Source organism: Diorhabda carinulata, chromosome 11, assembly GCF_026250575.1.
Source record: "Diorhabda carinulata isolate Delta chromosome 11, icDioCari1.1, whole genome shotgun sequence".
NCBI classification, from domain to species: Eukaryota; Metazoa; Arthropoda; class Insecta; order Coleoptera; family Chrysomelidae; genus Diorhabda; species Diorhabda carinulata.
Window position 1 is genome coordinate 9,911,523 of NC_079470.1, and position 14,869 is coordinate 9,926,391.

The 14,869-nt window shown below is 32.1% G+C and overlaps 1 protein-coding gene across 2 annotated transcripts in view; it reads right to left on the bottom strand.

The window, feature by feature from the left end:
• The window catches only part of LOC130899459 (frizzled-7), a 209,593-nt gene that overhangs the window by 5,956 nt on the left and 188,768 nt on the right, over positions 1-14,869 (bottom strand). The gene's annotated exons all lie outside the window — the stretch shown is intronic.

A 14,869-nucleotide genomic window follows, 5' to 3' on the forward strand; every position in this document is an offset into this window, starting at 1 on the left:
ACACAAATATGTATGTTGTGTTGTACGGAAAGGTGTTTAATATCTCGAAAATAATGACGTTAATATTTTCAAAATTTTCCATTTTTACCTATTTACTCCAGGTAATGAATATTTGAGCCACACGAAGTAAAAATAAAGGCTGCGGATAGAGCTGAGGGGAATTTTACGTGAACCCAGTTTTTGTCGTCCTCGTAGCAAATAAAAGCCAATCAAATTTGTTTTCACAATTTACCTCACGTTAATTATATATAGATATTTATGGAATTTGTAATTTTGTTTTTTATTTTTCAACAATAAGATATTTGTATTTGAAGACTGAAATGTTATGGAGGCGAACGGAACCTCAACTAACGAACCTGTTTATTGTATACCAGAAGATATTAATGATTTGTATATTAATCAATGTTTTTAGTTCGAATAAATAAAAGTATTGTTCTCATTTGCAAAGAAGTAAATAGATTCTCATTAACGAAAATTCCGCATTCTAAATCTTCTTTGATCTATCGATCTATAAGAGAGCCAAAGAGAGGATATCGTCTTTCGTTGATTATCTGATCAGGTGAATTATAGGCGATACAAGATCTTAATCTGGATTTGAAAACTTCCATTAATTTATAGTATTCATGAAAAACGTGACGTTGCCTTAATTTAAACCGCTGCAATAAAGGATGAGACATGGTAGGTATCAGAGTCGGAACAAAAACAGGGTTAGGAAATTTGAGAAGGTATCATGATACTTTCGTTATTTCTTTTATTTTGGTTATACGGTAAGGTCGCCTAAGAGTACGTACCTAACTTTCTCTGGGCTATAAATTAGTTATACTCAATCAATTTTCCAAAATAAATATTTATTCAAGTGAGAAATATATAAAAACGAATCAAAACTTAACGATTTTCAATTATGGTTAACAAAAAATCTAAAAATAGTAAACCGTAAAAAAGAAACATCCCAGAGAAAGCACGCGTACTCTTGAAGAAGTCGTCGTTGCGCATTCTTGGATTTCAATCCATCTCGAATTAAAACTGAATTATCGACACTAAATAAAAATCTATTGGAACGTGTAAAGCGCATAAGGTTAAACTAAAGATATATCATCTCGTCGGTTCTGGATACTTCTGGACCAAATATGAATGAAGTTATATTTCCATTAGATCAAGTAAAGATCGGTTCAAGACTTTGGGTTGACGACGACCTGTCAATGAGAGGTAAATAACTGATTAGAAGATCGGAACATATTTACAGTTCTTTCTGTGATGTTGTTTTTCAAAAAATATCTTTTTATTCGTGCTTTTTTTTGTGTGATTCAAATCGTCTGTGGAGGCCGAATATTATACCAGAGATTCGTCTCTGTTATCTGCAGAAACAATACTAAAATTTGTTTTGTAGCAGTGCTCACTCAAGACACAGTGTTAAGTACTGAATTATATGAAGTACTACATACAGGGGTTGGAACGTCACACAGGAATATTAATATAAGAAAAAAATTATTCGATTAGAAATGAGGAAAGTTGTTCAAGATGATAACTCTACAGAAAATATGGAAGAAATAGTAGAAGGGAACTTAGATTCACCGTCATTAAGAAATTAGACATTACAGGAAGATTAATAATTTCAAATCTAGAAAGATGCCATGTGCTATAGCATACATACTGAAAAAGAGAAATATTTGAAGTACTAAAAAGGAAATGCTTGCAATTGAAAGTTATGGTATAATACTTGTCTGCTATTGTTGACAATAAACCCTATAAGTACAAAAGCTGAAAGGGCTTTTCTGGGCCGCAGGCTATAATTGCAGCTGTATCAGAACAAATGATACGAGTAACACTATTTGTTTTCTAGGATCTCTTTTTTATTTTACAACGAAAAGCGAAAATCATTCTGATTTGACCAATCTATAGTGTTTCCACGAGATGTATTACGATTTTGTGTGTACCCTACCAAAATTCAACCTTCATCTATTTTGATATTAGGTACATACTTTACATGAGATTCAAAATTTTTGAAAATAATCAAATTATTGCGATAAAAATATGGTTGCTCCGCTCATGGTTGGGATTCTATGTTTATAGCTAAGAGACTAGATTAACTTTATTGTATATTTTAAACGGCTATTTGGAATACGTCTTTATACATGAAGAAAATTTTAATTGCTACACAAGAATAGAAAGCTTTTAGTAAGCACTTAACCTCAAACAGAAGCAAGTATCGCTGTAGAAAAAATCTTCTTTTAAAAATTAGGGTGTTGAAATGTTAATTAATAATAACAAGAGACTCAAATAAATAAATATCTATTTAGTGCAAGTCATTTTGTCTACCTCTAAAGGGAAACAGAAACATATAAAATTTGAGTTTTATAAATGTACTTGCGGATACAAAAGACGTTGTTTTGCACATTCAACAATTCATTATAATCAATAATGTTTTATATATAATCTTAACGCGAGTCTATGAAAAATATTTTTAGTCAATTCTTGAGGAGTATAAATGAATAAACTTGACGGTTTTGCAACGCGAAAAGACGCCACATATAATTGGATATGTGAAAAGACCGGATTTTCTAGATCCAACCCGCAAATCGACATTGTTTAACTTTGTGACTTATTAATAGTCCTGGCAAATGCCAAGAGAATTTGAAATTGGAGGCGTTCGAATGGAATGGGTGCGTCTGAAGAGATCATTGGGATCATATTTTAATGACTTATCTTGTACCGTTGCATAGCTTAGGTGTATTTGAATTCCGAAGCAAAATGATAAGTTGTTTGGTGGCATTGCTGGTAAATCCAGCGAATTCAAAAATTCAACAGTATAGTTGACTGCTTCGTCAGGATCGGTAACAGTGTCGATCGATTTGAACAATATCTCATTGCGGGTCAATATTTTGAAGTTAATAGCGTCAACGCCACGTATCGTGCTGATTTAAGAATGTAAACTTCCAGGCCCCCACTTGAATGCATACACAAAAATTTATTCAATTCGATCCAGGCATTTAATTGCGGTATAGATAAATAACCTAAATACCGACTGCAGCGCTATCTACCTGTTCTGTTGTGACTCTGAACCATCCAGGACCACAAACCACATATTTTATAAACATTTCACACAGATGGCCCATTATTGTTGTGTTGTACTCATGTTTCTGAGTCCTTTTGTTTATGTACAGTGTTAGCTGTGGTTAATTTTCCAAATTTACTTTCAATACATGTGTAAAACATTAAGAATCTATTAATATGATGCATTTGTTCCCAAATCCTTGTGAGGACCCAAACTGTTTTAATAGATGGCTGATGGCTATAAACAATACAAAATTAACTGCAAGGAATTTATCATGAAATTCAAGTGATGCATTTTATTAAAATTGTATATAATCATTTAAGATGTAACATTTTCATTAGCTATTTTTGTATCCAATGTTTTGTTTGAAATTATATGTATGTATACTCCTCCTTAAGTTTTATTTTTACCTTATTAATAAATACACACACAGTATGTTTAGATTATTATTATAATTGAAGGAGTATCAGATTACTTTCGAAAGCCTTTTTGCCTACATTTTATTTAAGTAACGAAATAAGTGCTCTTGCAATAATTTAAATATTTTTCTACTAACAAACAACTAATACATTTCCACATTTAATTTTTTTCATAATTGTTCCCAAAATTTCATGTTTTGTGTTATTATATTTTGAACAATATTATAAACAAAAACATAAATGTGAAAATTCATTAGTTTTGAGATAACAGTGTGAACTACCTTCAAATTACGCACTATTTACTATAGTTACGCCAGTATTTTATGAAGGATGTCATATTAGTTCAAGTTCAGACCCTCAGTCTGAACTTGAACCCCCAATTTGGTTAGAACAAATAACATTGTCGTGATCCATCTAAATATAGGTGATTTGTGTCCAGGGCGACACCCAAACACATGCAAAAATATTCATTCAATCGGTCCAGCCATTTAGGAGGAGTTCAGTGACATACACACGTACATAAAGATTGAAAGAGAAATAAACGTGTTCAGTGGAATCAAATTGAGTAAAATATGCACAAACTTTATCACTACGGCAACAAATACTAACAACTTTTTTGAGTTTATTTCCATGTAATGCTTATCAATTTCGATGAGTCAGTTTACAAAATCATTTCTACCACTTGTCATTTCGCACGTAAGATTTTGGAAAAACAAGTTATAGAGATATGTGTGTTAGAGATGAATGAAGTTCTTTTTCAGTCTGAAAGACGAGCTCCTATGCTCCTAAAATGTCTCATTTCAATACAATATCATAAGAAAGTGCCAATCAAAAACACACAGTTTAGTATTACTTGGTTCTATCTCATTCAAAACTTTTAGCTCTAAAGCAATAACATGGATTTATATTTGAAAAGTAAGTTTTAGTGCTATAACTGATGAAGAAGATTGTATGAGAGTTGATGATGCAAATAAAGGGCACATAGATAAAATATACATTAGGTATTAAAATTTTGACTAGAATTCAAAGGGAAAATGGTTTCATGGGATTTCACGCCTTTCAAACGCAAGAATAATGCTTCAAAATATCTATTAATTATATCCAAAGATATTCCAAATCTTTTCTTCTAGAAACCATATATAAATATTCAGGATTGCAAAACTTTAGTTGATTAATCATCCAAAATATAGAAAGAGAAAGTTCTAGGCCCAACTCAAAGACAACTAAATCTAAAAATGTTAGCATAGCTTTATTTCAACAAGTAAAAAAAGGTTTATCCACATAACTATGATGAAAGAATTGGACAGAACTACTTCCTAGAGAAACTTGCGAGTCTCTCAATCTTTTTCAGAGTCCAAAACTCCATTCGGAGTTGCTCGCTTGTAAATTGAGAAACCCCTTACGCTATGAGAATGGAAAATATAAAGAGGCATAGATTAAGGCGTACGAAAACTAGCCAAAACCTTTGAAGGTAAGACATAGACGGGAGGCAAAGACTCTGGTAGGTAAAATCACATGGCACGTAGTAGTCGGTTGTCCCAAATACAATACAGGTATGGCTGCAAATTCGGATTGCCAAGTTTCTGAAACAGAGGAAGAAACTTTGCCATATTGTCATATTGTCAATCAATATGAACGTATAGAGAAAAACCGTAGGATTTGAGCTAGTAGAAGACTTGCTTCAAGCCAAAGATATTTGTATGATTCTCCAAGGGAAAGTGCGACCTAAAGGACAAACAGATCACCCAGGCGACGAGGGCAGATAAAGCCTCTCCACTCTTAGTAAGAGTATTATTAGTTTTTTTTTCTGATTTCTTCTTAATACTTTATTTTATTTTTATCGAATCAATTAGAAATAATACGTGCGGAATAACGTCAAGTATTGCATTTAAATATATTAAAAAGGTATTATTTTCGAAAACTACGTAATGAAAATAGATTGGAATGCAAAGAAAATGAGCCGACGAACGATGATGAGATTGAAATAAAAGAAGACATATGTAAATTATTGGAAAAAGTATAATTAAAAATGACTGAATACTGTCAATACTGTGTATTTTTTTGTAATTGTAAATGTTTTATTAGCTTATTTTTTTTTAAATAATGGTCATTCAAAACGCAAAAATTCTCGATGGAAATTAAAACTTGATTGAAAATAATAACCAAGCTATTACCCAGTCACAGACTGAAAACGAGCAACTGCAATTTGCATTTTGTTATGTTCGTTTACTTCAAGTACATCCTGTGACACAGGTACTAATTAAATACGTGGTTGCAATAATTATTGATTCTAGTAATCATCACATCGAGAACATATTTTTCTCCAGGAGGCTGAAGTTTTAATAAATCGCGAACTACAAGGAGGTCATTTATAAGATATTCCATTGGAAATAAGGATGGAAAATTAATAACTATCAACCACGAACTATTGATAAGTTGGTTAAGCCAACATGACATTAAAGGAAATTTTTCACCACTTTTGACATTCATATAAAGAACTATTTTTCATTAGAGAAGCAGTTTAGGCATACATAAATACGTTCGAAATTAGTAGTACATATAATAATTTTATGGTTTCTACCTTTAACTGGTATGTTCATTTGAATTAACAGTTATAGGTAATAACGGGTGGCGCAAAAAGAGCGCATGCATTTGAAATGTGTAGTTGGAATGGGAAAGTAAAGGAGCCGAGGGACGGAGGCTGGTTATGTTGTAGGTTAAGGCGTCCAGTTTTAATAGCAATGCCGCTATATGTGGACCGTGGCGAATCGCGTTTTCATTGTTGAACATTTTCAACGGCTTTTCCGCACAGAGTTCAATATCCCACGAAATGGTTCGATACCTGATTGCAACACAATACTTCATTGAGTTGCCTCTTTTCGCATAACTGGATCAGTTATGTAGGAGAAGTCTTCTGGTCGTCTTAGCCCGGCGCGAACTCCTCAAAATGTCGACAAAGTTAGGTCGTCGGTTCTTTAAGGTCCTCGCCGCTCCACTAGGGGGCGCGTTCAAACTCCGAACTTGTCTCGACGCTCGCTACTGTGTATCCTAAACGATGATTGTCAGAGGTAACGGAAAACTAACGGAGAAAGAATTTGATGTGTTTCGACGCGGAAGGAAGCGACCTGTTTGAAGTTCAATTGAATCGAATTCAAGGATATTCATCGTGAGATCTGTGAAGTTTACGGACAAAACATTATGAGTGATCATCACCAAAAAAAGTGAAGTTTAAGCAAACAATATATGCCCGGAAAATAATGTGGACAGTTTTTTGGGACAAAAGACGTGGTGGCAAGTTGAGTAAGGGTACCATTTGTTCCTGCACTTGAAGAAACACCTGGGCGGTCAGCGTCTTCAAGACGATAACGAAGTCAAAACAGTTATGATACAGAGGTTAACAAGTCAGGCGGCAGAATTTTATGAGGAGGGTATTCAAAAACTGGTGCCACGTTATGACAAGTGCCTCAATATTCACGGAAATTTAGTAGAAAAGTAGATTAAGGTACAGGCTTGGACTTCTTTTTTTTAATTCCAAAACGGTACTTACTTACATACTGCAGGATAAATTTCACTTTGAGGCGAAGTTAATGTTCAAATATTTATGTTTGTATGGAGTTATTTTTAAGAAATCTACTTTATTTCAATTGTAGCGAGAAAATCTATCGAATAAATTACTTGGGATATCTTGTTCTCATCATTTTAATAAATTATTTTATCTTTCTTCCGCTTCCTCGCTCAGATGTTCCGATTATAATAAGTAGGATGCTAAAAGAAAAAGTGAAACATTCAGTGGAACATTGAATTTATTATTGTTAGGAGCTCGTCTACTGACTTAGACTGTAAAGACGGTCCTGTTTTATCATATCAATAGAATCAAAAACTAAAGTGGACACGCTGTGCAACCTATTATTCTTTGTAACTTATTTACAGTATGTTATGTCTGTTGTCATAGAATCAATTTCTAAAAACGCTTTTTTATTTGTTTACATTCTAGAACCTAAATTATCAAGAAATTCGTTTTGTATAAATAGACGTTTGTGTATCAGCGAGTTAGTTACTAAATTTCATCCCGAACATATCGGGATAGACAAGTAAACGGTGTGTTTAAATAAATAAGTATGTTTTAAATTAGAGATAAGTTTCTATTAATAAGTCATAATGCATTGTTAAGTGCATAAATAAAGTCACTAATTAAGAAACACAGTTTAAATTAATTAGAAGAAAAACATACGTTAAGTCATTTCGTTTTTCTATTCAAATTTATACCGGTAGATTAAAGATTTGTTTACAAATTTTTTCCATCACCACTGTACAACGTCAGGTGTGCTAACTAGAAATACTGGTAGCATTTCTATAATTGTGAACACACTCGCAGTAATTATTTAATTAGTACCGACGGCAAAACAAGGAAATGAAGGAAAATTATAATACCCATAAAAGTTTATTCTTACGAAATAGTAGTTAGAAATGCCACCAACAAATGTGGGCAAATAATGTAATTAACGGAATGAAGTTCTATAAAAACCAGGTATTCCTATGGTTTATTAACTTGTCAATAAATCTATAGCTCAGATGATTAAAAATATATTTACTAATTTTATTATTTTTATTGCTTACGAAATCACGAAGTTATAAATTCATATTGATGTCACCCGTGTTTTATACGTTGTTTCAAATAAATTCAACTAATTTCGCTAAATATGAGAGACATAGGTCTCTTTGTTACATTTTTCCTGTATTATCCGTAGTGGTCAGACTCTTCTGGTGGGCGATACTCTCTATTAGTGTGAGTTCACATTGGCGGTGCCGCTTTTGCGATGTCATCGCGCGCGTTGTCCTGTTCAAATTGGTTAAGCGTCGTTTTAGTTATTTTCTAGCTTTCGAACCAAAAGGACGTAATGAATTTGGTATCCAAACGATTATTACTTATAGAAAGTACACGACTGCGAAGGCTAATTTTAAAGAAAAGCAAAAAAATACAAGGCGTTCGTGAACTTAATAGAAATAGACTTGCTTATGGCGAATTCCATCCCCTTTATCATGAACTTCGCAGTGATCCAATAAGATCAGTTTTTAAGAATGTCAGTGGAAACGTTTGATTACATTCTGGTAAAAATCCAACATCGACTTCAAAAGAAAACAACTAAGCTCTTCGACTCCATACTGAAAAAAGCCGTGAGCAGCAGAGCTCCATCACGAAAGTCGAATTTTTCGTCGAATGAAACCCTCTTGTTCAATTCCAATTGACAACAAAGAAAAAATTGTCATAATGACAAGAAATTTCGAAAATGGGAAGTAAAAAAAATCACCCTAGCAACGATCATACTCGTATTATTCATTAAATAGGAGGCGGTCCAGTTCAACAATTACAACGATCAAAACGCCCGAAATCAAAATGATTTCGGGCGTTTTGTGCTAGAAGAACTGAAGAAGAAAACTTTGAACTTGAGAAAGACAATTCTTCAACATCACCCCTACTTGCATGCGAAGTTCGAACCCTCTAGTTAAACTTTTTCTGGCCAAAAAATAATAAAATATAACAAAAATGACCATAAAATGGAGAGGGGTGGGGATGGAAAGTTTCGACCTTAGACAGGAAATCATCTCGCAACTAATTGAACCTACATGTGAAATTTCATTGTTCAGTCGCTTTTCGTTTGACCTGCAGAGGTGAGCAAAGGTCAAAAACCACTTTTTTTGCACTGCGACCCCTCGAAATATTCATTTGTTTTCAACCAAACTCTAATAACATCAATCCGCCGCCAAAAAAGGCATGTATGCTAATTTTGAACCAAATCGGACCCATAGCAATTGCTCGAGAGACGAAAATAAGAATTGTAGCTTAAACACACAGCGCACCACAAAGGCGATGCCGCTCAAAAAAACGAACAAGATCGAAGCTCGAGCGGCGCGATGCGTTGCATCGCGCGACGTTGAGCGTTGGTCTTTTGCAATGTGAACACATTCATTTAAAGTCTATATCCAGAAAGATTTTTTAACACCGCTTGAGCGTTGCCAATGTGAACGCGTACTTACTCTCGACATCTTTCAAACAAACTATATCATATCTACGTATAAAGTTATCATATATTTCCTACTTCTACCGGCGGTATATTTTATAACGTTTTGATTCACTAGGAATTATAGAATACGGTTAATTTCCTAATGGAATTTTCAATGTCTCTGTCAAGATTAACGCCTTACATTCCGTGATTTATAGAATACCGTTGCATTTTACTACGGCATCTTAATATTTCACAAAGAAAAATATATTAAGATACTTTAAGTTATTGCCACTCCTAGAAGAATTATAGATATACAGTTTTTTGTATGCATAATAGGCCACAAAATTCCCTAATGTGTTGTTAAAAGGGGCATGGCAAGACCAAAATAGGCATCAAAGTAATCACGTGGGATTTATGGTCATTCTTACATATACTTCGTATACCTTGTGATCGGTCTTAATGATCGCATTATTTTTTTTTTTTTTAGTTTAGGTAAACTAACATCTAACCCATGGGACTTGTATGGCAGATGTCGTGACTTTCAAAGTCAAAGGTCGTTTCATGCCTTTGAAAATCGCTACGGGATTGTTTAATTGGCATTGCACGTAGAATGTACGCTATAAAGGGTGTGTCAGTAATTGCACATCAAGAAAATGATGAGCGTATTAATTCAAGATTTGATATATATACTTCCATAAAATATTTTAGTAAATATATGATAATCGTGATACTTATCTCAGTTGTATTAAACTGAAGTGACAAGTCATAGTTTTACTAATTCAATGTTTTTATTTAATTATGTAACTAATCTATAAAAATGAGTGGACATTAATATAGTTTTTGGGCGAAATTGGATCATTCTCTTATTTTTTAATAAAACAAGAATTCACTTATATTCAAATCAATCAAATCAAAACCTAAAGAGAGTTTACAGTCCTCGAGGCGGTCGACAGATCCACAGAAAACCACCTATACTGTGTTAAACTAATTATCGAGAAAAAACTGCAATAGAACAAGAAATCCATTTACTATATGAGAATCTGCAGAAGGCATATGACAGTGTACCACCTAGCAAACTGTGGACAACGCTAGAACGAACAGACATCACAAACTATACACGGTCAAATAGTAATAGAACAGAATCATGACGATTGAAGTTACATGACTCGAAACACTCAATACAGAAATCAAACAGAGAAATATACAAGGCAGAGAATCCAGCTATATATATGATAAATCGACTATTATAGGACCAAACAATATCAAAATTTAACAAACAACGAATATAAAACACGATCCTTGAAACATATGGCAGAGAAGCGTGGCAGATAAGATAATTAAACGAAAAAATGGTAATGACGACCGAAATGGACTTCTGGGGAAGAGCAGCGACCAAATCCAGAGGGAAAGGATAAGAAATGACAGAATAAGGAAGATACCTATTGGTAGACACACATTAATCGTTAACATCAAAACCAAACAACTAATCTGATATGGTCATGTACAAATATATAAAGACATAAAAATTTTTGACGTTTCGACTACTTTCTGAAATGACTGCAAATAGTCGAAACTTTCAATTTTTATATTATTTTCATCAATCATAGAATTGTAAGCCGCAATCACGAAACATTGGGCTATCAAATCTATTTTACATTTGAAACCTCATTTGGCTAAAGACACATATAAATGATTCGTTTGAGAAAAAAATCGTGATGAAACTTGTGAAGTTGATTTAATTGAAAGTACTATTATAGAAAAAGAAGAATGCAAAATTGCACATTTCTTAGCCGAACTTGAGCCTGCGACCATTTGGCTGCAAGGCGACAACGTAAATCGTTGAGGGACAAAATTAACATATGATATTATAGTCAATTTGATCAATAATATTCAACAGTCAATAATAATTTAAATTAAGTGAATGCTATTGACATAATAAATATCACTTAGAAACTACTAAAGTCATTTTTTGACTAATTTATAAATAGTTTATGTTCCTTGTAGCGCCATCTGTTAGATATATTTTAAAGTATAATAAAGAAGTTTTCTATTATTTTGTTTCATATAAAAATAAAGTTAATTAACTCACGCATTGTAATTAGATATTTCACATTTTTTTTTTTAATTAATCATAGGTTGACTAATAAACAAATAAACTGACAAACTAACAGGGTGAGTTTAACAAAGCGTAGTAAAACTATTGCATCAATTCTTACGAATAATTAGTTATACATTGACAATGAGAAATATTGATATTATTATAATTTTTTTGAATTATATATATATAAGCGAAAGTTGACAAACAATCTCGTACTAGTATTTTTCATGAAACTACTATCTGATCACTTTATATGAATGAGAAAATTTCAGTGTGTTCACTTTCATATGCTATCAAAAATCAGTTATTTCAAGGTATCACTTCCGCTCTATAGACTGCTATAAACACAAAAGCTCAAAAAGCTCATAAGACAGTGAAAATATGGCAAGTTTTGTAAGACTCAATTACTATGTCACTAAGTAATTCAGCCATGGGCGTACAAGACCTATAATATATTTCTATATATTTAGTAACGTAATGTATTGTGCAAGTGTATGTATTTCATCTCATTCAGTTTGATTTTCTTTGCTTTGATCTTTGTGTTCAGAGTAAATGTTTTGTTCCTTCATTTTTCCTGTTATGTATGGCTCCAGGAGTCAATATTACTCTGACAGGTGATGTTCAATTTAGTTTCAGTTTTCCCATGACATAATTTATCAAAATACCAAAATATATTCAAAAATGATTAAAAGTAGATTGTCTTTTATTCTTATGTTAGACCCAATATACCCAATGAACATTTTTGATATCAATCAATGCAGTAATACCAAGAAAGGTACTTTTTGTAATTATTAAAACCAAAAAATCAATTAACTATTTAGGATATTAATTAATTAATTAATTTATCGGTAATGTAATTTATCATAAAATACAGAGACTTATGTCCAATTTCTATGGTAAATTTTAGAATGCTTTTTTAAAAAAATTGTCCAAACGTATAACATTTGAATAATTGTTCTACCAATTAAATGATATAACATCAGTTTCTTCTTTACTTCATAATAATATCGATAAAATGTCATTTGTGATCAAAAATTGTTTTTCATCTTTAATGAAGTTTTATTACGACAAAAACTTATTTATGACCCATCAATGAATAAGTTGTTAGTTATATGGACTTAGTAACTATTTCAGAATATATATGAATAGAATTTATGACTTTGTATACAGGATGATTAACACTATAAAATTACTCCCACCTATATTGAAGCAAACAAGGTGGCCTAGCAGCCAGTGACAGCTTTTGACTTTAACAGAAGGTAATATAGAAAATCTAATTAAAGAAGATTAAAAAAATTTTTTTGTTACTTCTGGAAGACGCTGGGACCTTTGACCCAATAGACAATTGAAAACAAGAACTTACTCACCTATTATTAAACGAAAGTAGGTCATAGTCATAAGCTTCAAGACACAATAATAATGATCGTCGTTTAAAAATCATTTAATTTTTAAATTTAGAAATTTTATAGTCTAAGACGAACAATAGTTGCAGTCAATTCTACGAGCTTCAAAGTCGTCAAAACTTTTATGCGACATATATAATACTCTAATATATACGTACGTACGTTTTTCTAATTTGTTTTTGTTTCATTTCTGAAGCCCCATTTTCCTCATTAAAAATGAAAGGATGCATCATATTCAAGACCAACTTTCATGGTATGGTTGATACAATTCCAATGGAATTTGGTAATTGAAATATGCCGCCAAAAGCAGAAAAGAAACTGTTTCTATGTACGTTTAGTACTGCTAATAAACCAAAAGATGGCTGAAACTCGAGGCTATCTAAAGGATATGGTTGATCTAGGGCGGTTACCACAAGAGCGACAGAAAAATCAATCTCATTACTTAATTGTCAGATCTCTTACTGTGAGTTAAATCTGTTTTCATTTCTTTTATGTTTGATATTCAGCCATTATATTTTAAATTATTGAAATGTTTGTCAAACAGCACAGTAAGAAATAATTTTATTATAGTATTAAAGTTCTTGGACACAGCATTTTATCAATAAATCAAAGTTATGCGTGTCAAATTCATTTAAAATCGTTGATTCTATTTTGTTCATATTAAAATAAATGATGAAACTAGTTTTCCACATTCATGAACGTTTTACTAACATGGTTAAAAGCCGTCTATCAAATTTTCCACCTGTTGGGAAGGTGTGCGTGTACCAACACCGACAAAACACGATCAATAATCCTCAAAGTCACCTCAAATCCTGGTGTGTCGTAAATTCCTTTGTCTGTAGAAGGTAAACGCACTTGAATATCAACTTAGTTATTTTACACAGGTTCAGAGTTTATACCTGAAAGAACTACATAATGTATCGATAACGGCTGGATTTTATGCTTAAATGATTATGTTCAGGTATTGTTACGATATGATCAGAAAGGTGATTAAGTGTAATCTTTTTAGAAGCAAACAATATAAATTTGATGTGGACTTATTAAATGAGAATATGTATATAGAGAAACATGCGAAGTGTACTACAAAAATACGGTGAATGAATTTTTATAACAGCATTTACCTAAGCTACTAAAAAAATTCACAATTATTTAATAAATTCTATATTATCTATAAATTTTTAGACGAATAAACATTATAATTATATATATAATTATTTTGATTATAGATTTTTCTTTCGAAAGTTGTAAACTAGTTTGAAAACGGACGAAATGTTTGATAAAAAATGAAGAAAAATCTTCTGTAAAATGTTACTCTTTAAAAATTGGGTGCCAATTGAAACGGAAAGAGGCTCTTGTATTGTACTTTCAAATAAACTGATTGAAACATATTATTAACATGTAACAAATCTCGTACAAGACGAAATTTTTTTCTAAATTTCAGCTATCGTGTAGAAAATTTTTGCCAAAAGTTTAATCCTAATGGTTGATAGCTCGCATTGTATAATAACGAAAAAGCAGTTGTACTTTATGTATGGTAGAATCAGTGTTATTCTTTCGATTATTTTGTAATACAACGTTTCCTTTGTAAAACTGGAGATACAAACATACTATGAATTTTTTTGCTCCATGTTTCACCCTGTATAATTCCTGTAACTTTGAAATTGAAGGAATTAAATGGGAATATTGAAGGTACAAGGTATACATTTCGCTAGTATCAGAAATATTGAATTTTCTCCACAAGATGTCAGAATTTATTTGAATACGGTTTCTTCCAAAAAAATTAAAAATATATATAGTGAGGGTATATAAAAAATTATGTATGATATCATTCTTCCAGCGATTTTCGAAATCATAAAAGTTTTCTAATTGAAAGTATGGTTTTCCGGAAAATC